The 24,343-nt window shown below is 34.4% G+C and overlaps 1 long non-coding RNA gene across 1 annotated transcript; it reads right to left on the reverse strand.

Moving 5' to 3' along the window:
* Positions 1-18,045: 18,045 nt before the first annotated feature.
* On the reverse strand, positions 18,046-20,194 carry LOC131065208 (uncharacterized). The gene is made up of 2 exons (XR_009111383.2): positions 20,047-20,194; positions 18,046-18,251 (listed from the first exon to the last, which is right to left on the reverse strand). It is a non-coding gene; the product is annotated as an uncharacterized LOC131065208 (long non-coding RNA).
* Positions 20,195-24,343: the final 4,149 nt, after the last annotated feature.

The following is a 24,343-nucleotide window of genomic DNA, read 5'->3' on the forward strand; positions in this document are numbered from 1 at the left end:
TTAAGTTTAAGTTATATTTTATGTGTATATTGTCAGGATGTTTGAGAGTGCTTCCAGATTTCTAAGAGTTATAATGCAAATTCTAGTTTTTTGAGTATTTTTATAAATTTCAGACAGTCAAATTTCAATAATCAGCATGCTTATATCAACATTATCTCTCTCGTCTCTTCCCTACATTCCCCCTCTCTCTTCCTTAACCCCTTAGGAATCTCCCTCTCTACTTTCTTCCCTATCTCAGGTATCTCTCCCTCTCTACTTTATTCCCTCTCTCGGGTATCTCTCCTTCTCTTTCTCATCTCCCTCACCCTCTTTCTCTCTTTCATCTATCCCTCTCTTTCTCTCCCTCTCTCAAATTTATCTTTCTCTCACTCTCTACCCCTCTCATCAGTGTCTCTCTCTCATTCTCTCCCTCTCCCTCCCCCTCCCTTTCTCTTTGTCAAGTATTTCTTTCCCTCTAACTCTCTTTCTCTCCCCCCCTCTTGCTCCATTTCTCTTTCTCTCAATTCTCTCTCCTTCTCTCTATCAAGTCTCTGGCTATTAACCTTTATCTCTCTCTCTTTCTCTCCTCTTATATCAAGTCTCTCTCTCTCTCTCTTTCTCTCCTCTTATATCAAGTCTCTCTCTCTCTCTCTCTCTCTCTCTCTCTCTCTCTCTCTCTCTCTCTCTCTCTCTTTGGGTCCCCTTCTCTATGTCACTCTCTATCTCTATCTCTCCCTCTAGTTCCCTCTCTCTCCCCTCCCTTTCCCTTTATATATCTCTATCTCCCCCCATCTCTCTCTCTCTCCATCTCTTTTTCTCTCATTTATCTCTTGTATCTCCCTCTCAGTCTCTATCTCTCTATCTCACTCTCCTCCTCTCTTAGGTGTATCTCTCTCCCATTCCCTCCCTCTCCTCCCCCTCTCTCTCTCTCTAGGGTCATATGGTATCCTGGGGACCCATGCATGTGTCATAAGGGGTCATAGGACACCGTATGACTCCTTAGGACACCATATGACCCATATCGAAACATAAGAGGTCACATGTAGTCTTAAGGGGTCATAAGACACCATATGACCCCTTAGCACACCATACGACCCATAATGACACCAAATGGTGTCCTAAGGGGTTATAGAGCACTATATGACCTCTTAGGATACCATACGACCCATAACGACACCATATGGAGTCCTAAGGGGTCTTAAGAGAACCTAAACTTGCAGGACACCATTTTGTGTTTTTTCATGTCATATGGTATTCTTAGAGGTCATATGGTATTCTTAGGGATCATATGGTATCCTAGGGATCCATGCATGTGTCCTAAGGGGTCATAGGACACCATATGACCCATAACGACACATAAGAGGTCATATGAAGTCCTAAAGGGTCATAGGACACCATATGACCCCTTACCACACCATACGACCCATAATGACACCAAATGGTGTCTTAAGGGGTCATAGAACACTACATGACCTCTTAGGACACCATACGACCCATAACAACACCATATGGAGTCCTAAGGGGTCAAATGGTATCCTAAGGGGTCGTAGGAGACCATATGACCCCTTAGGACACGATATGACCCCTAACGATACCATATGGTGTCCTAGGGGTAAAAGGACACCATAGACACATAATGACACCATATGGTGCCCTAAGGGGTCATAAGACACCATATGACCCTTAGAACACAATATGACCCCTAACAACATCTAAGGGGTCATAGGGTGTCCCAAGGGGTCATAGGACACTATATGATCCCTTAGCACACCATATGACCTATAATGACACCAAATAGTGTCATAAGGGGTCATATAACACCATATGACCCTTTAGGACACCATAAGGTGTTGTTATGGGTTGTATGGTGTCATGAGGTGTCATATGGCATCCTATGACCCCTTAGGACACCATATGGTATCGTTATGGGTCGTATGGTGTCTTAAAGGGGTTATATGGTGTCCTAAAGGATCATAGGATACCATATGGCCTCTTAAGAAACAATATGACCTCTAATGACACCTAAGGGGTCATATAACACCATATGACCCTTTACGACAAAATACGACACTATATGGAGTCCTAAGGGTTCATATGATGTCCCAAGGTATCATAGAACACCATATGACCCATTATGACACCATATGGCTCATAATGACACCTAAGGGGTCATATGGAGTCCTAAGGGGTCATAAGACACAATATGACCCCTTAGTACACCATACGACCCAAAAATATTATCCAACTGATACATCCACATGATCCAAAGAAACCAATACTTTCATCTTCTTCAAACGTTCTACTTTATATCCTATCTTCTTAAAAAAAAAAACCGACCACCTTGTCAATCTTCTTATCACCTCATCTACATTCAAACAAAAATAAGATATATTGTCAAGATGGAGAGGAAGAGAGAGGGGAGGGAGGGAGGGAGAGGAAGAGAGAGAGAGAGAGAGAGAGAGAGAGAGAGAGAGAGAGAGAGAGAGAGAGAGAGAGAGAGAGAGAGAGAGAGAGATGGGGTATGGAGGAAGGGAGAGGGAGAGAGAGAGAGAGGGGGGGGGGAGACAATACAAATACATACACACATATGTGTGTATATATATACTTAATATATTCTATATTATTATATACATGTATATATATATAAATATTATATATTATATATTTTTATATTATATATTATATGTATATGCATATTATATATACAATATCATATTATACACAGTCCCAAAATTTAAACAAACTTAGCGCATACACACTATTTATAGTAAAAATAGTGCATACGTGCTTTTTATAGTTAAGATAGCGTGTACACACTTCTTACACCATAAGTACCTTGTACGCACTTTTTATACCAGAGGTACCCCATACGCACTTTTTATACCATAGGTACCCCGTACGCGCTTTTGACTGTTTAGGCTTGGAAATAGGCCTGGATGACAAAGCTACGGTTTTGAAGTTTGATTTCCCTCCATTTCCCTCCTTTTTGACATGTTTTATTTTATCAAAATGGTTTCTTGACTTTGTCATCATCAATTTTACACTTCATCAAGTGGATCTTTCTCAAATTGCCACCATATTTTCACCCATCTCCTAAGCTTTTTGACCATGTAACTTTTTAAAAATTTAAACAACAATAACATATTATTATTAAATTTCTTTTACTAGTGTCTCCATAGTTCTCATAGACATGCGTGCACTATTTTTTTAATAACTTTTGATATACTTATCCAAATTTAAAAAACTTTATATATTATTGTAGTGCACTTGATTCTTTACAATTTTGTATTAAGTATCATAGAATCACAAAGCTCATTTTTGCTCATTCGAGTGTCCACGTTACAAACTTATTACAAATACCAGCTCCTTTCAAGCAAACTTATTACAAATACTAGCTCCTTTCGAGCACCAAACTAGAAACAACAATTGGAAGACCAAGGGTCACAACTTAGAAATCCACTTTAAACAGCCAATGGAAGACCAAGACGCACAACTTAGAATTCTACACAAAGGTGTCCCTCATGGGAGTTGAACTTGGGTCTCCACATTGAGAACTCGATGCTTTAACCAACTAAGCTCAACCCCTTGGATTGATTCTTTACAATTTGAAAAAAATTGTATTTTTTTATTTTTTTAGTACAACTTATGCTTCGCGCACAAACATGTACCTAATTTTTCAGGATGTGCTCAATTGGAAAAATCATTGAAAACAAATACTTAACAAAATATTACAAAAAAATACACATCTTCTAGTGCTCACTCTTAACTATCTTTCTACCAAAGGATTTTTCAAAATACAAAATCCAACTATGACTTTTTTGATGCACATGTCAGACACTATGTTATTTTTTTCTGAAAAAATCAGGGTTTGTTTTTCGTGCACAATGGATTTGACCCCCTTAATCTTATCCAATTTTGAAAAAAATTAGTAGTTTGGAAACTAGATTCAGAGTACTACAATATTTGTTCTTTGATTATCTTCATATCTTGAGTGAATGACTTTCAAATTTTTCCTCCAAGTTTAGGTTCACCTGATTTCAGAAAAAAGTTTCCACTTATACCCCCCTTTTTGACCACCATCTTTGTGCACTTACCCATTATCATTCCGAGTAAGTTGTAATATGTGTACAAGTTTTCTATAGACATGCACAATTTCAGGTGGATGGTATAGAGAGTATTGAAAATGAACGTATTATCATCAAGAAGGTTCATTTCTATATCAACGATGATACGTGTCATGATAGGAGCTATGTAGCACATTGTTTTGGAATGTTTTTTGAAGATATTAGAGAACGGATAAATTGGTCACAACATTGGATTTGGTCAGATGGATGTGCCAGTGAGTGTTCTTCTGAAATTGTTTTTAAATTTTCATATGTGTTTTAAATTTTAAAATTTGTTTTGATTTTAACACAGTACACACACACACACACACATACACACACACACACATATATGTAACTATGTAGCTATTCATGTCAGGACAATTTAAGTCTGCAAAAGCTTTTAACTGGCTATCCTTACAACATGCTCAACGTAGCATAAAGTTTTTGTGGAACTTCTTTGAGAATGGACATGAAAAAGGAGAGCATGATGGAGCAGGTGCATGTGTGAAGCGCGCACTTCGCCAACATGAACTTGGAGGTACATTCTCTTCATTTACTTTAATTTTTAATTTATCTTTATATCAAGCAATTTAAATATATATGGGAATTCCACTCTTCTAAAGAGATCTGTCTTGTGTACAGGTAACACCATACAAAATTCAAATGAAAATGTTGAATGGTGCAAACGTCATTTGGCTAGTCGTGATACAACATACAACAAGCGTTATTTTGGGGAAGTTAAAGGTATTTATTCTTGTGTTTGAAAATTATTTTAAAATTCAACATGACATAAATGAGAAGTAAATTAAATTAATTTTGTTGAATTGTGAGTTTGAGTATGTACATTTATTTTAAAACTATGTATTGAACTAGAAATGTAAATGTGTGTTTCTAAATTCATAAATTTGTTTAACAGATATTGATCGATCAAATCCTTATAATTGTCAAACAATTAAGGGTATTAGAAGTTTAAATCAAGTCATGAATATGGGAATAACAATCCTTTTGTTATTCTTCTAAGAGAAAAATCATGCTTTTGTGTTGATTGCATTGAAAACAACACAAATACTCAATGTGAGAACATTGGAGATGGATATGTTTTACAATGGGAAATGAAACAGTTAGTCACAATGCCTCCTTATGAAGATAGTGACATTACTGATATTCATGATCCTCTCTATTCAGCTGATTATGAAAGTGTTTCTAATTTAATTTTTACAAGTGCGTGCGTGCATTTATTTAAAATATCTACATCTAAAAAAAAAATCTTATTTATTTTATTGTTCAAATAATTTATGTTAATTTTGTTTGAAATATATGTGGTCTATGTAGGTGATATTTTTGCGGTGTTTGTTGATCCTGACAATACTGAAGGAATTGATTATTATCTACTGAGATGCACATCACCAAAATACAAGTTATTAGAATTGGTCACCAATGGTGATGGACAACAATATCACATCAGTTCAGTTGTTGTTGAAGGCACTTATTATCAACAAATAAAGAGAGATAAAAATGGTGTAACATTTATTGATTATATGCCAGGCCAAAAAGTTCTACAATACAACCACTTAGTAATAGCGACAAGATTGCATTTAGAGACATTTCCAAAAAGAGGATGTGGCAACCAAAAGTGGAGGTTGCCTATCTAAGATCATGAAAAAATCTTAGAGATTATAAAAGATAGGGAGAATCCAGATTATATGTACCAGGATCTTTAAGTTAACTTGTCATGTTTGAACTTTTTATATTAGATAGGTCGTACTTCAATGAACTCATATTTTATAGGAAATGATCATATATATCTATCTAGATATAGACATGCACATTTGTTTGGATAGTGTGGATATATATATATATATATATATATATATATATATATATATATATATATATATATATATATTGCACATGGACATTTAATTTTGTGGACGCATGTTGAATTTATATGCATGTATGGATTTGAATTTTTATGTGTATGTATGTGTATAGATTCATTTATATAGATACATGTATGGATTCATTTATATGTGGTCTTAAGGGACCTCTTAAGGGGTCTTAAGGGGATTTATGCAATGGGGTCATAGTGCATGTACATAGTTACACCTAGATCATAGTGCATGTGTTTTATGGATGTATAAATTGTTAAAGAAAAAATTGTGCATTGAATTCTTGTTTTATACTTGAATATATTTTGTGGGGGCATTGAATTTGTATGTATGTATGGATTTGAATCTTTATGTCAATGTATGTGTATAGATTCATTTATATTTACATGTACAGATTCATTTATATGTGGTCTTAAAGGATCTTAAGGGCATTTAAGGGATCTTAAGGGGATTTATGCAATGGGGTCATAGTGCATGTACATAGTTACACCTAGAACATAGTGCATGCATGAATCACCTATAAATCATCTTTATGTATGTATACATGTATGGATTCATTTTTATTTACATGTATGTATGGATTTGAATTTTTATGTCTATGTATGTGTATTGATTAAAATTTATATTTACATGTATGGATTCATTTATATGTGGTCTTAAGGGGTCTTAAGGTGATTTATGCATGTGTGAATCACCTATAAATCATATTTATGTATGTATGAATTTGAATTTTTATGTGTATGTATTTGTATTGATTCAAATTTATGTATGGATTTTAATTTTTAAGTGTATTTATGTGTATGGATTAATTTATATTTACACATTTATGGATTCATTTAATTATGTTGTCTTAAGGGGTCTTGAGGTGTTTTAAGAGGTCTTGTAGTACCCCGTTTTGATCGGACTTATTAGACTGATTTTGTGTTTCAGTTTACTTTTCAGTTGGCACTTGATTGCTCGTCATTTTGCAGACGTATTTGATATTATATCATGTTTATCTGGATATTGGATGCATGAGTTACTTTCAGTACTTCAGTATTGGTGATTTCTAGTGTTTCATGGATTATTGCTCGTACTGACATCTTAATTTATCTAGGTGATGTGTCATATATATGTTGCGTGTTTGCTATTGTATTGGATGCAAGGGGATGATTTTCCTTCACTCGTTTCGATGAGACAGGGAACGTCGCGATTCTCCTTCATCGGTGTGCGTGCCATGTATTCTATATCTATATGCATGTATGTGTGCTTCGGTGATGCAGGATATTGCAGGTACAAGTACCGGGTAGGTACGGGGTATCGACTCCACCTGGCTTCACAGGTCTGAGCGTGCCTTATATGTCCGATGGGAGTGGAGGAGATAGCTTTTGACCCTAGTCCTTACCTCAGTCTGTTATTGTGAGTGTCGTCAGTCGGTCGTTCATCCCTTTTGTCTGAATTTCGAGTCTTTTTACTTTTCCTCGATTTGCGTGTCTTGGTGGTTCGGTTAATCATTTAAGTTTAAGTTGTCATTATTGTTGACTTGAGCGATTCATTCCTTATTATGCCTTATGTTTTGAATCAAGCGTAATTGATTAGTTATTAAATTTTAACTGTTAGTTGCTTATTTGGAAAAGAAATCGTGTTTAGATCCAACGAAAGGAATGGAATAGATTAGTTAATTGCTTTTAAATATATGCAAATTAAGTTAACTCATTGCTTTCCTATTTAGTAGAAAAATTGATTGAATTGCTACTTATGAAAATGTAATTTTTAAAAAGAGGGAATTTTTCATTTATTGTTTTGAGAAATTTGAAAAAGGAAAAATAGAAAAAGAAAAGAAAGTCAATGGGAATTTTAATGTTTTTTTTAATAGAAATTTTGGGCAACCTAGAAAATTAGGTTAAGAGATTTTTCTTACTAAACCATTTTGGAGGAGATTTTGGGGGTTATGCTTATTTTGGAGGAGGAGAAAGAAATTTTGGAAAATTTGCTTGAAGGGTGGATTTGGGTGTGAACCAGTTGGGATTCTTGCTTGGAAATCAAAAGGTTGGTTGAATCCTTGCTTATTGCAACAAAAAAATCATTGCTTTCCTTCCACTTGCTGTTAATTGTTTAAAATCTTGAATTGTTTGTTTGTTATGGGTTATGGAGGAAGAATTCTACTATTTGGTTATCAAATTTAAACTTAATTTCTTCCCATGTAGTTTCCTTAACTGAATTCATATTGTTTCATCTTTGCTATGCAAGAAATTTCTTGGTTTATCATGCTGTTTGTAATTAGGAATTTTGATGGGTTTTGGTAGTGTTATGCTGGCAAAATTTTGCCAAGCATTCATAAAATATCTCTCCCTAGAAATTTCCAGTTTTAAAAATGATAGTTATGAGTTAAAATTCCTTGTTCATGCTTGATTGGAAGCAAATAGATTCAATTGGGGTTTGGGGATTTAGTCTATTCCCATTTAATTAAACTTTTAAAGCAAACTGGGCTAATTTGAATGAAATATTAATGCCCCTGTTTTGTCTCAGAAGATTGGTTATTGCTGGTAAAATTGTGACTCCTTTTAAATTAATTTTGTTTGTTGTATGTTGATAAAATTCGATGGCTGGGAGATTAATTTTTTTATTGTGTTTGACAGAGGTTTTCACCTCTGTCTGTGTCTTGAGTTTCTGTTCTTTTTAAGCCTCTGTCATTTTTATTTGAATAGGTTTTTAACTGTTAAATTTAATAAAATTAAATTGGTCATATTTAAAACCAAATTGCATTGGGGGCGGTGGCGGGGGAGCTGGGCTCGACCCAGCCACGCACCCCCCCCCTTCCCTTTTTCCTGTGTTCGCTGCATCCCCAGCGTGGGTAGCAGCAGCGCTGCTTTCCCCAAGCTGGGAATGCAGCTCGCTGCATTTCCTAGTTTGGGAAAGGCAGCGCTTGCTGCCTGTGGGTTCGTGGGGGCCCACGGGGTGTTTAAAATTGCTTATTTTTAATGTTTTTTTTGTTAGTTTTAAAAAAAAAACGAAAATGATAATTATTAAGTTAGTGGTAAGTAAGATGATTAGTGTTATGGTATATTTAATACTATATGATAAGATATTGTTATTTTAATAAAAAATAATAATATGTTATCATTTAATATTAAATAACAATATTATGTTAAAGGTTTTTAATAAATTCTATACGCGTTAATTGTTTTAGTATTAAGCAATAATATATTGTTATTTTAACAATAATAACAATATGTTATTATTTAATATTAAATAATAATAATGTGTTAAATATAGTTTACGATGATGTTAAGATTAATGAGTAATTCTTTTGATTTAGTAATGGGGATTAATTGCTTGGTATCGTGAAAAATAAATCAAATGATTTAGAGGTTAGTAGTAATGTTGGAATTAAGGAAAGTCGGATTAAATTTAATATTGGTGTTTGTTATCCAAGTATTATAAAATAGTTGTATGAGGATTGTATTCGTCAAATAGATGTTATTTTGGAATTATTTTATAATAGCTTGTATACATTTGTTCAATTTGATTTAAATGTTGACTGCTCAAAGAAAGATTGTTTGTAGTGTTTTTATCATTGCAGTCTAGTCATTTTAATGTCGTCGCATTATGTTTAAAATGGTCATTATGTTGTCGATGTTTGCCCTTGGTCAGGTGTCGTTGTTCAAACCTTGAGGAAGTGGGCTTTTATGTGATATGTCCCTTATGGTTAACTCTGGGTTTGTGACTGTGAGTCCTACACCTGTGTTATGTCTGGATAATTTATGGTTGTAGTCCACCATAGAGTTCTCATAGATAGTCTTATCCAGTTAGTGACCTAGTAGAGAGAGTGGCTTTTGGGCGGGGGCCGCACCCAAAGTGGATGGCAGGATAACCCCTCGAAAGTCAGCTATTAAGTGATAACCTAATAATTGTTTAGGGGGTGAGTAGTTATTAATTTAATTAAGATAATACACCCCGTACACGGTTGAGTGCTTGTATAGGCTCAAGGTGTTTGGGAAGGCCTGGAATGGCAAACCTACCACCTTGTCTTCACAAAAGGATGGTAGGGTCCGCATGATGCTTAGATGGAGCCGAGGGTTCGGGAGAGGTTACCAGGATAACCCATGATGGGGGCCGGGACCTATGGAGACCTTCCTAGGGTAACCATGTTAAGCCATGTGATGACACTCTCTCTCTAGGGTCGCTAGTGTTTTGTGAGTCGAGCCACTTGTGTACTACAGAGTCATGTGTTCTGTTGTTCTTTTCTTGCTTGCTTGAGGGTCGTCTGCTATCTCCTAGCACGGTGGGGTGGTTCCATTATGGGATCACATGGTCGGGTGGTAGTGCCACTTCCCATCGGATATCTTTTTCCTACCTTCACGCGAGGATTGGCTTCGCCGGTGCATCTTGGTTCGTGCTTCATGTAGCACTTATATTCTTGATTTTGTACTTTGAGGCCGTGTGGTCATTGTATCAACAACTTGTAAAAATTGTAATTTATTGTTCTATGGAAGCCATGTAATTTTATGGAATATTGTAATTTAAGTCATGGGATGTATATTGTTTCAGTTATCTTTCCTATTTGTATAAATGAATCCTTGGAAGTATGTATGTTGTAATTCGGTAAGCCTCTCTTTTGAAGATCAATTTATGAATATGAATTATTTAATCATTATTGGCTTTCCTCAATTTAAATGGAAGATTGGATTAATATTGTGATGTGGTTTTTATTTTGAAGTAATCTTCGTTGGTAACCCTTTAGGATGTAATGTTAGTCTTCCGCTTATGTTAGTTATTGAGCAAGGTTATGATTATTTCCCTTAATCTTTAAAAAAAAAAATTTATTGCGCCTTTAGTTGCCTTGTTGTGTTGCTATCCTTTAGGGTTCCTGGCGGGGCATTACAGGTCTTAAGGGGATTTTTGCAACGTGGTCATAATGCATGTTCATAGTTACACCTAGATTGAATAGTGCATGTGTGAATCACCTATTTAAATCATCTTTATATGTATGTATACATGTATCGATTCATTTATATATTTTGTCTTACGGGATCTTAAGGGGAAATTTGTGTTGGGGATATTTACATTTATAGATTTATTTTTATTTAAACATCTATGAATTAATGTATTTTTTACGATCTTGTATCTATTTCAATGTAATTTTAATGTATTTAATAATGTACCTTAATTATATTCATCATGCTTAATGTAAAATTGATGTATTTAATTACACCAAGTAAGTATATTCATCATGCTTTTAATTCATGTAAATTAATATATTTAATTACATCGTAAGTATATTAATTACAACTTACTTTTGTAATTTGATAATTATAAGTTCATGATTGTTAAACATGTTTAAAATGCTAACAACTTAAATAAGTACCAGAACACAAAAAATAAACATCAATTAGTCTAAAAATGAATGACTAACATCGTATTACTACATATGTATTATGTATACATATGTATATGTATGTATATACATATACATATGTATACATATGTATATGTATATATATATATATTGTGTATATATATTGTGTAAATATATATACATATATATATATATTTACACAATATATATACATAATATATTTATATATATTGTGTATATATATTGTGTAAATATATATATATGTATATATATTTACACAATATATATACACAATATATATATATATATATACATATGTATACATATGTATATGTATATACATACATATACATAAACATATACATATCGATATATATATGTATATATACATATACATATACATATCGATATATATATGTATATACATATACATATATATGTATATGTATATACATATATATATCGATATGTATATGTATATGTATATGTATCTATATATATGTATATACATATCTATACATATATACATATCTATATGTATATATATATGCACATATACATACATACATGTATGTATATATATATATATATATGTATATACATATCTATATAGATATGTATATACATATCTGTATATATATACATATGTATATGTGTGTGTGTGTGTGTGTGTGTGTGTGTGTGCGTGCATGTATATATACATATATATCATTTAACTTTAAAAAATGTAAGATATATATAAACACAAAGTAGTATGAAATGTCTAGATCTCTAACACATACATACATGTACATATCATGTTCTAAAATATACATCCAGGAGATGTTGAGATAAGAAAATAAATATATATAGATATATATAAAATATGTCTAGTACAATGTCTAGAAAATGTGTGCACATGAACATATATAAACAATGGGTCAGTCGAGGCCCTGTCCTGAACCATGTCCCAATTCCTGCGCCTGCAATAGAGTACACATCAACTCATACTAGTAAATTTTTAAGTTATATTTATCTATCTAATCAAATTTGAAACATTCATACATACAATTTATCTAATATAATTTGAAACATAGATTAAGAACATACATATACACACATTCTAGATAAACATACCTCAGGGTCTCTAACATCTCCACCACATGCATGTAGGACTCTAGAACGTTTATGTGATGAAGAGCTCAAGCTAAGTGATAGTTCTCATACCGCAATGTTGATTTTTTGTTAGATATAAATAACTTGAAATTGAGATCAATGCCTATCCCTTTAAATAGAACTTAAAAACAAACAATTAATTTAAAGTTATATATAACCATGTCTCTTGATGAACAGGGTCAATGGCAGTGTGTAAATATCCATACATGGATCCTAATAAAATTCCCTATAGTTCACAAATTATAATTAAATAATTAAAAAATTAAACATCTACCATCAAGTAGAGATAGTTTTTAAATTAAAATTAATTTGTCAAATTCATACCTGATTTGCATCATCTAATGCTCGTCTGATCCTGCTGATGTCACAATCATGCAAGGAGCTCACTGCAACATCGCCCTCAATGTCTGACTCCATAAGTAGACCAGTGTAAAACCCTCAAACTCCAATGCCAGGTGGTGTGGGATCAATGGATGTATGAATAGGAGGAGGAGGTGTATCCTGGCCAACTGATGTATGTTGGGGAGGGGCAGTAGGATGTGCAAGAACAACATGCTAAGAATCTGTAGGCTCACCACCATGGCTACAAGAATCTGGTCGACCAAGTACACGTCTAACATTGCTAAGGCCTCCTCTAGGGAAATCCCATGCTCCATAACAATAACCTGATATGCATCTATAGACACATAAATTTCTCCACTAAATTAAATAAATATTTAATATTTATTTGATACACCAATAATCCTCTATTAATTAAATTCGCATTTAATTAATTCATTCAACCCCCATTCTACTATTTTAATTAAATAAATTATATAAATTTATTTAAATTAAAATCCCTATCTATAACCTAGTTATTAAATAAATCTAATTTATTTAATTTCCCTCATTCCTCTCATTTAAATAAATCAACATTTATTTAAAAACAAAAATCAAATTCCCCTTTAAATAAATCAATATATATTTAAAAATCCCCCATCCCACTTGCATTCTCCTACAAATGCAAGTTGCACAATTTTAGTTGAAATAAATGAATTTTATTTTAAATAAAATCTTATTTTCTCACACCCACCAAACCCACTTGCCTCCTAAACCCCTTCTAGATTCTTCTAATCCATTCCAAATTAGCCTAATCCCCCTCCCTAATTATTGTCACATTCCTAAGCAAAGAGAAGTCACTTCTCAAAGCCTCAAAATCTTTGAAATGCATTAAAAGTTTTATGTCTTCAACAAGTTAACCCCTAAAGTCTTCCAAACCATTTATGGTTCTTACATAACCATTACGGCTCTTACATAACCATTAATGGTTAAGCTCAACTTTCTCACATGGTTAGAGGCTTTCCCTCTAACTCAACCTCCATTTAACTCACGTGTCTCTTCAAGCATTTATTGCTTTGACCATGGTTATCCTCATTAACTCTTGCACAAGAGTTTATCCATTGGATAAAGGCATTATTCATTGGATAAAAGCCTTATTCATTAACTCAAGCCTAGCCAAACCCTCCTAGGGTAACCTTCATGTCATCTCAAGCATTTAATGTTCCTTCCTTCTCCTCTCAAGTCATCTCATGTTGACATTTGTCATTATGGGATTGGGTTGAAAGTCATCACATGGATCACAAACCCATCAATCCTAACCCTTGTTGAGATTACTCAATATCGACCATCCATTTCTCTATTTTTCCTATAAATAGAGTCCATTCCTTCTTCAAAAAAAAAAGAATTTTTTTATGCATCAAACTTAGAGTCATTTTAGAGAGAGCATTTAGAAGCATTTACATTGTTATTTTGCTAAAATTCACATAGACTAATTAGGTGCTTTCTCATAGTAGCTTATTTACACTTGCATAGGCATTTGTTCTCATTTTCATAATCATCTTCAATCTTCATAAGACATCCATAGATAGTGCAAAAAGATGAGGGCTACACTCATGTGGAACTTGGAGAGGAGAGAAACAAGGGAGGAGAAACTATGAGCATGTTGGGGAGCATCTTGGGTCTTTCCCTCTTTCATTTGTTTATGCTTCTTGTTGTATAATTTTTATCTCTCTTGATATGCATGTTTAGGTTCATAAGTTCGTTTGTGTTTCATTTTTGTTGTCACTAACATGCTAAAATTTTGAACTTGTCTTATGTGCCTCCTTTTTTAGCGTGCATCAACATCTAAGAGATCACTGGACAAACATGTGCTCATCTGTCGTAAAGGATCTATCTCATGTATGCATGCAGCATCCATCGACGATGGTATGTATGCTCGAACATAGGGATCGTAACTCTCTAATGCATCATCAGCTGCAGGAATCCTATTATGAGAGCATAGCAAATATCTACCCACATGATCTGATGGCATCTCATCGACCTTTGTGGCTATGGTAGAAATACTGGAAACAAAATAGACTGTCAAGTGCCATCTGATGCACTATCTGCTACATGTGCTAGTTCCAAAAGTTTTGGAATAACCAAAAGGTTTTGACCAATCAATGTCCGCTCATTAGCAGGTTGTGGTGCATCAAGTCTTCTAAACTTATCTGAAAATGTGCATCTCCCCTATCCAGCATGTGCAGGAAAATTTGTGTAGTCAACATCGTACCCCATATGGAACTCTGCAAACAATTGTTTGCACAAAAAAAGGGGGCAACTCATCCTTTTGAAGCCACATATGATGAGTGGCCAACCATCTAGGATATATAAATGGTGTCACTAGTACATCTGTGCACCTGGTAGGCATATAACCCTTCACCCTACCCATGGACTGATAAAGAGGGAACATGGTCTTCACATCAACGGTAGAAACCTTACATCATTGATCATTTCCCATTTTACGATACCACGAACACTACGTGAAAGGGAAATATAGAAAAAAGTAGTATTAATCTCATCATACGGATTATAAGTGTCAGTTACGTCAATCATATGGCATACTCATCTCTAATGATCGCTCTTCTTTCTTATTTATACGGTTAGGGGTGTTTACTAATGTGTTGTTCAAGAGATCTAGAGCACGCTGTAATGTTTGTGTTGTCTGATCATAAAGATGTTGCCTATCCTCAAGAGTTCTTGCAAACCTACGTGATGTCTGCTCACTCCCTCCTGGATTAACGTTGGGCTCAGATCCAGTGTTATGTGAACTAGGCTGGTCAGACATGCTGATAATAGGAAATGTATAGATATATTTGGAAGTGAGTGTATGTACATATGTATTACAATTTATATTAAAAAAAATTGTACTTAAAAGTATAAACAACAATTAAACATAATTTAAAATTTCTAATCTAAAAATTGTAGAACAAAATAAAGTGCAATTTTTCAAAAAATATACATGTCTAATTTGCATACATTCTCAACATTTTAATCATATATAAATAGATATAAAAATAAATTTACTACATAAACATACATTTTCATAATTTTAAGTTAATATGAACATATAAAGATATAAAAAGAAATTTAAATACATATACATGTATTTTTAATATTTTAAACATATTTAAGTTCATTAAAAAGAATATAAAAATATATTTAAAATTATAAAAAAGAAATATTTAAGCATGTGTGACCCCTTAGGACACTATTGGGTTCTATGGGGTCAAATTGGGTCTTAAGGGGTACATTATACACACCAGGATGCTAAAAGGGGTCATAGGTGGTCCTAAGGGGTCACACGTGTTATAACACATGTGCACCCCTTAGGACCAAATATGACCCCTTAAGACACTATTGGGTCCTATGGGATCAAACTGGGTCCTAAGGGGTACATTATACACACTAGGATGCTATAAGGGGTCATATGTGGTCCTAAAGGGTTACGTATGTGTTAGAACACATGCGTGACCCCTTAGGACCACATATGAGCCCTTATGACACTATTGGGTCCTATGGGGTCAAATTGGGTCCTAAGGGGTACATTATTAACACTATGATTCTATAAGGGATCATATGTGGTCCTAAGGGGTCACACGTGTTAGAACACATGCATGACCCCTTAGGACCACATATGACCCCTTATAGAATCCTAGTGTGTACATTATGTATACTATTGGGTCCTATGGGGTACATTATACACACTAGGATGCTATAACGGGTCATATGTGGTCCTAAGGGGTCACACATGTGTGATCCCTTAGGACCACATATGACCCCTTAGGATACTATTGGGTCCTATGGGGTCAAATTGGGTCCTAAGGAGTATATTATACAGACTAGGATGCTATAAGGGGTCATAGATAATCCTAAGGGGTCACGCATGTGTTAGAACACATGCATGACCCCTTAGAACCACATATGACCCCTTGGGATGCTATTGGGTCCTATGGGGTGATATTGGGTCATAAGGGGTACATTATACACACTAGAATTCTATAAGGGGTTACGCATGTGTTAGAAAAAATGTGTAACCCTTTAGGACCACATATTACCCTTTAGGACACTATTTGGTCCTATGGGGTCAAATTGGGTTGTAAGGGGTACATTATACACACTAGGATGTTAAAAGGGGTCATAGGTGGTCTTAAGGGGTCACGTATGTGTTCTAACACATGCGTGACCACTTAGGACCACATATGACCCCTTAGGACCCTACACTATTGGGTCCTAAGGGCTACATTATCCACATTATGATACTATAAGGGGTCATAGGTGGTCCTAAGGGGTCAAATTGGGTCCTAAGTTGTACATTATACACACTAGGATTCTATAAGGGGTCATATGTGGTCCTAAGGGGTCACACGTGTTAAAACACGTGTGACCCCTTAGGAGCACATATGACCCCTTAGGACACTATTGGGTCCTATGGGGCCAAATTGGGCCTAAGGGGTACATTATACATACTAAGATGTTATAAGGGGTCATAGATGGTCCTAAGGAGTCATACACGTGTTATAAAACATGCGTGACCCCTTAGGACCACCTATAACCCCTTATAGCATTCTAGCATGTACATTATGCATACTATTGGGTCCTATGAGGTCAAATTGGGTCATAAGGGGTACATTATACATGTGATAGAATGTTATAAGGGGGCATATGCACTTCTAAGGGGTCACGCATGTGTTCTAACACATGCGTGACCCCTTGGGACACTATTGGGTCCTATGGGGTCAAATTGGGTCTTAAGGGGTACATTATAAACATTAGGATGCTATAAGGAGTCATATGTGGTCCTAAGGGGTCACGCATGTGCTCATACACATGTATCACCCCTTAACATCACATATGACCGCTTATAACATCCTAGTGTGTACGTTGTGCATGCTATTGGGTCATATGAGGTATGGTATATAAACTAGGATGTTACAAGGGGTCATATGTGCTCCTAAGGAGTTAGGACCATATATGACCCCTTATAGCATCCTAGTGTGTACGTTGTGCATACTATTGGGTCATAAGGGGTATGTTATTGTTATCTAAATTTTGAATCATCAAAATTTGATAAGCCTATGATCGGCCTTACACATCAAATAAAAGAAAGGTACACAAAAAAACAAATCTTTATACTTCATCATTTACTAGATTTGAATATATAAATGAGGAATTCTTTTTAGAATGCAATGTATTTCAATAATGTACAGTTAAAACTACATATGAAAGAAACTTTCCATTTACATAAATGTGTAAGGACCCACACAAGTCGTGGGTATGACTAAGAATGTACAATGAGTAGAATGATATACAAATGGATAAACATAAAAAAGAGAAAAGGGGATCCATCATTGCATTTCAATGACAAATTGTTGATGTGATCAAGCTGCATCTTGTATCTTCATGCTCCTAGCGCTCCTGGAATGCCTGCAAGAGGTGAATGCCAGAGGTATTAGAGCTCAGGATCTCAGTTTCTCTAACTAATCTGCTCATACACATGTACAAAAAACTACAAATGGAAAGAATATGAACATAACAAAAAGTGAATCAGAGATTAGAAGTGTCCAATCATCAAAAGCTTCATGACCTTCTTGTTTTTCTAACTTGTTTGTTCATTGTGCAGGTATAAGACAAGTTTTCATCTCATAAGTATCAAGTATGTGGTTTAAAATGGGCTCCCACAAGGGTTGAGCTTAACATACTAGTTGTCACTCGCAGGGTGTCATTAATCAACTACCAATCATGAAACATAAGTGCATCCACAATCCCATATATTGGCATTCAATAACAGTTTAAAGCTTCCATCCAATCTCAACACATACAACAATGAATAAAACTATGTTTCCTGATCAACAGGTGACTAAAGTTATCACATGAGAAAAGGCAAGTATATCCACTCAGAACTAACATCATGTCAAATAGAACAAGGCAACAATGTACAAGGATAGTCCTACTCAAGTGACAGAAAACATAAGAGGCAAGAATGATTGATAAACATTGAACAAAGCATTCAAAGAAAAATCAACAAATGATTGTCATAAAGGTGACTATAGTAGTATTGGAGTCTCAGAATTTGTTGTTCAGATAAATACACAGTGCTTCATAAGGATAAGCTTGTGTTTCAAAGGCCATATGCATTGGAAAATTAAAATAGTCATACCTGTAACATCATTCACAGAGTACTTCTAGAAATACAACTATAATAGGGACAACATTTCCAAAGTCTTTATGGTGAGCATTCGTGATCAAGCCCAGATGCAAGGAATGCTAGTAGTTACAACCAATAGATAGATGAGTATCATGAGAATCAGGGATTACAATGATAAGGGCAATGAAAAAATAAATGTTGTTCATATCACAGTTATATTACCTAGGATAGAACCAAAAAAAAAGAGAATATTGAGCAAGAATGAAGAAATCAAGTGCAGACCAAATAGGATATTGACAGTGATATCATTTACAGCTAATGAACAATATACACATTCATAAGATAGGACGTTGCAGTTCAGAAATGGGGCTTGACAGTGAAAAAAATGAAGATGAAATTAGAATAGAATAAGATATATCATAAATCAATACCATAGATTCATGTTGATCGATCATGTGACAATACCAAGGATGTGATATTGATACAACTAAAACTTAGCATGAGGGCACATGACTTTATTGATTATTATATAAAAAGATTGCCCCCAATGATGCATTCAAGACCTAAGTATAGTGAAAGCAAAATGATAAGACTGTATCAGAGTAGTGGAGGCAACTAATTCAAAAGATAAAATACCTTCTTGATAAATTCCTACATCAATATCACTGTTGATATAAGTTTCAAAGACAACAACTATATCATTTGAAAGAATAACGACATTCAAATAAAGAACATATTATTGTCACATTTTCAGTATCATTAGTAACAAAACATCATAAAGCCTTGCAGTGAGCATACAATGGTACGGTGCAGGAACAATGAAGAGATAAAGACAGAGTGTACTAGAATAGACCTGGTAATAAACAGTCTGTAAGACTCATAAGCAACAACATTACAACCCACAGTTATGAATAAGAAACAGTGTCTTTAAAACTATAAAACAACACAATGCAAGCTCATTAGGGTTTTTAAAGACAGAGCTCTTCATGCAATGAAAATAATGAATACAATAAAACCCTAAAATGCACGTGAAGTAGAAAAGCGACAAAGACATAAGGAGGAGAAGCTCCATACCGTGGTTGAAGATCATTCATCACATCCCTTGACATTCATGGAAGTCCCTGTAACAAGCCGAAAAATTGAAGCTTTGAATCCTCATGCATCCAATTTCAAACCCTCGCCGCATGTTGACAAAGGGTTTTCTTCGAGAAGACTAAAAGATGCAAAGTGAAAATAAGATGTTTATAGGGTTTTTCCCCCTTTTTACTCTGCATGCCCTAAATCCCCCGGATTTTTATGGGCTTGTTTTATTTCAGAGCTGCTTTTAATTGTATAGTGGTCATGTTTTAAACTCCCACTAAGATTTCATGTCCTAAGTCTTTACAGTTGTAGGGGGCTTAAAACCCTTTGTTTTTTCTAAGTGCATGATTTTATTGTATTATTATTATTATATTTAATTTATTAATAATGACAAATAATAAAAAGAAATATTTGCACTTTCCATTATTAATATAATAAATAATTAATTATTTTAAGCATATAAATAGAAGTGAAGCAAAAGGTAATATAAAGATTATTATAATCTTTATTGAGAAACTTCTATTTAAATAAAATAATTAATTTAAGAGTGGCACTTAAGTTTTTTTGATGCATCCATGCACAACTGAAAAATAAAATAAATATCAAAGTGATAGTATAATCAAATCACTTATAATATTTATCATATAAAAATAAGGGATGAGTTACATATATGTAGTAAAGATTAAAAGTTAAGCCATTATTGACTAACTTTAATATTTAGTCTATTTTCCCCTTATACACACATGCATCAGACTGTGGGTCAGTTCAACAACAATTCAGAGGTAGTTTGAGACACTTATCGGCAGATTGAGGCTATTTTGAGAGCCTTTTGGGGTTGCATATTGATTGGAGGGATTTTTGGCAGTATTGTTGCATCTTTTCATATAGATTTGGCACCTACTTTTCAGAATTTTTCCTTATGCTCGGATCTCAGACTAGAGTTCACCTTTTAGGAGTGTAGTTCATTCTTTTAGGGTTGCATGCCTTATTATTGCATATAGAGGAAATCTTGTTAGATCTTTTCCTCAGTTCTAGCCTTTTCTTTTCTCTTTCCTTAAGAGAATATCAGAGATTTGTAGCTCAAACATTGATATATAGAGATTTGCAGCAATTTTTTTAAGAGAAATGTTTTCAGCAAGATTCCTTTTGTTTGCAGAATTTCATAAATTTGCCTTGATAATTGTGTTTGTTCATGATATATTTGATAGGAGTATTTTTGTGTTTCATCTGAAACCTTGAATCTTATGTTTTCTTAGTGCGCATCATTACTTCTTTCAAAATCACAGGTCTTAGTTTGTATTGCAATTTTTAGTAAATTTGTGTTGATAAATTAACTTTCCTTACAAATTTATTAATTACTTCACGTTTCTGAGAAATGCTCATGCGAGAAGGAAGTTAATTATTTTGTGTAAGAAGAATTTCTGATAGATTTTTGTGAATCATGATAGTTTTATCATCACAATTTTGGTGCATCACCTCCTAGAATAGTTTCAGTTTTAAGCCAATCCAATCGCTCTTTACTCTTTTCCATACTTTTCCACCAAAATACCTCTTCCATCGATATCACTATGCCCCATCGATGAATGGATCTATTGTCTCACCGAAGCCTTTCTTTATCCTCTCTTGTCGTCTTCCACCAATAAAGTTATATCGATGAAACAACGCATATCGGAGACATGCCTTTTAGCCTCCTCGAAACCTATTTCCTCATCGATATATATCTGATGTCCATCGGGTTTCATGTCGAAGAAACCTTGGGCTTCGGTAACTTCCTTTATCCTTCCATCAAAACACTTTTTCTATCGACATCACTACACTCCTTCGATGAATGGGTCTATTGTTTCATTGAGGCCATCTTTCTTTTGATGATTTGCTTCCACTATCATTTTTCATCGATGAGCTCATTAGTAATCTTCCTTGATAAAGTTGCATCGGTAAAACCACAAATATCGGTAACATGCCTTTTAGCCTCCTCAAAACCTATTTCCTCATCGATATATATCTGATGTCCATCGGGTTTCATGTCGAAGAAACCTTGGGCTTCTGTAACTTCCTTTATCCTTCCATCGAAACACTTTTTCTATCGACATCACTACACTCCTTTGATGAATGGGTCTATTGTTTCATCGAGGCTATCTTTCTTTTGATGATTTGCTTCCACTATCATCTTTCATCGATGAGCTCATTAGTAATCTTCCTTGATAAAGTTGCATCGGTAAAACCACATATATTGGTAACATGCCTTTTAGCCTCCTCAAAAATCATATCGTTATCGATATCTTTTATCGATGTAGCTTCCTTCTATTTGATCGATATCATTCTTTTGATAAGAATGCTTCTTTCGGTAGGTTTCCTTCATGTTGCATCAATGGTATTATTTCCTTGGAAGCCTTTTCCCGTCGATGAAAACCGTCTCTACTTTCTTCGATATCCTCTTTCGGTGGAATCATTGCTTTCGATGAGTCCCTTTTAGAGTTCATCGGTGTTACCTTTCCTTTGATACCCTTTTTATATTGATGAGACATCGTTGGGTCTCATCGATACTATTTGAATTTTGGATATTTCGATAGAATGCTATTAGACTTGTTCGATAACTTATGGGTTATTATGGTATCAATGAAAATGATGATTTCTTCCAAAGATAGATGGCTTCTATGATTTAATCTCTCAAATCAAAATATTTTACTTAATTCAGATTTGATGCTCAATAGGTTCCACAAGCTACACCTTCAATTTATGTCCTAGCACGTCACCGTAAGGAGGAAGGTTTATAAGAAAAAGGACTACATGCAACAGTCAAAGGGTTACTTCAAAGTTTGAATGAGAGGTTTACCTCTTCGATGAAGGAGTTTCATAAAAATATGAAGAGAATCCATGACATTTACAAAGCACCTCATGCCAACACCATGCAAACCACATGCAGAGTTTAGGCGTGATAGAAGTTAGCATCAAAGCTTCTGGAGAGAAATTGTCATAGTCATAACAGTAGATATCCACATTTGGAGGTAGGGTTTTCAAAACCCTATTTTAGAATTTTTAGTATGTTATTGTTTAAATCATGCATTGGATACGCCTACAGTAATGATTCAAGCAAAAGTCGGGTTAAAGGAGAAATCTGATTATCTATAAAAAATAATATAGTTTCAGCTTTGTGTTATGACAACATCTATAAGTTTTTCAATGCTTTCTTGCTCACCATAAGGGTTCCACATATTATTTAAAAAGGTTGATTGTCTTGCTAGATTTTCTCTTTCCTTGAAGTGAGCAAATCCCTAGGTCTCTTTTGTTCCCTAGGATAGCTTAGAAAGTACAGTCATGCAAAAGTCATTTAGTGAAATCATCAAGAGTTTCTAATCCCAAAACAAATCTTAATAATAAATAGAAAAGGTGCAATAGTAGGATTGACACAAACCAGATAAAGATCAAGTACGGGAAGCAGTGAGCAAGGTCTTTTACATATAGGGTAATAAAAGTAATGAATAGTGGCCCAAAATTATTCAAAAGGTCACGAAATAGAGAAATCTCGAGAGTCAAATTCAAAAGACAAAGACATCATATGATCATTGAGCAGTGATCTGAAATGCAAATTATAGCAAGGTATTGTGACTATAAGATATAAACCATCCTAGGAGCCTCCAATATATCAAAAGTTGAGAAAGTAGCAAGCTTACTGTACAAAGACAGTGATCACTATAAAGTTGAGGTCAAGTTCAAAGCATTGATTTGTAAGAACAAAGGGTTTCATATGGGGATAAAGCAATCTCATGAAATATCATGACAATCATAATCATAATCTAAAGAGTAGTCAAATCTTCAAGATAGATTGGTGATAGTGCAGTCATTCATTAATTGTTTTGGACATTTCAAGCTATGTTTTCCAAATAGATGGTCAAGTATACAACAACACTCAGAAAATATAGTCTAGAGAGATTGCAGTCTACAGTAAAGCCAGTATGCAGTCATACCTAGTACCAAATAAAATGTCAGTAATAAAGTCTACTGAGTGAAAAAGAGCAGGGTATAAGTTTCTAAAAGGTCTTTCCAAACCTTAACAACAAATAACACATTATTGTTGCAGCATTGTCAAAACTTGACAAGAACAACACCTTATAACCTCAAGAGGCATAGCAGTCATAGGGCAACTCATGTCAAATGTGCAACTCAATACAATAAATAATCTTAGTTTGTAGCCCTATAGCATCATAATGTAGTCCCTGACCAAGTATGCATACAAGAAACATCTAGTTCTATTAAGGCACAAGCATCAAAGTCAGAGGTTATGACAACTAGT

This window comes from Cryptomeria japonica, chromosome 2, assembly GCF_030272615.1.
Source record: "Cryptomeria japonica chromosome 2, Sugi_1.0, whole genome shotgun sequence".
Classification (NCBI taxonomy): Eukaryota; Viridiplantae; Streptophyta; class Pinopsida; order Cupressales; family Cupressaceae; genus Cryptomeria; species Cryptomeria japonica.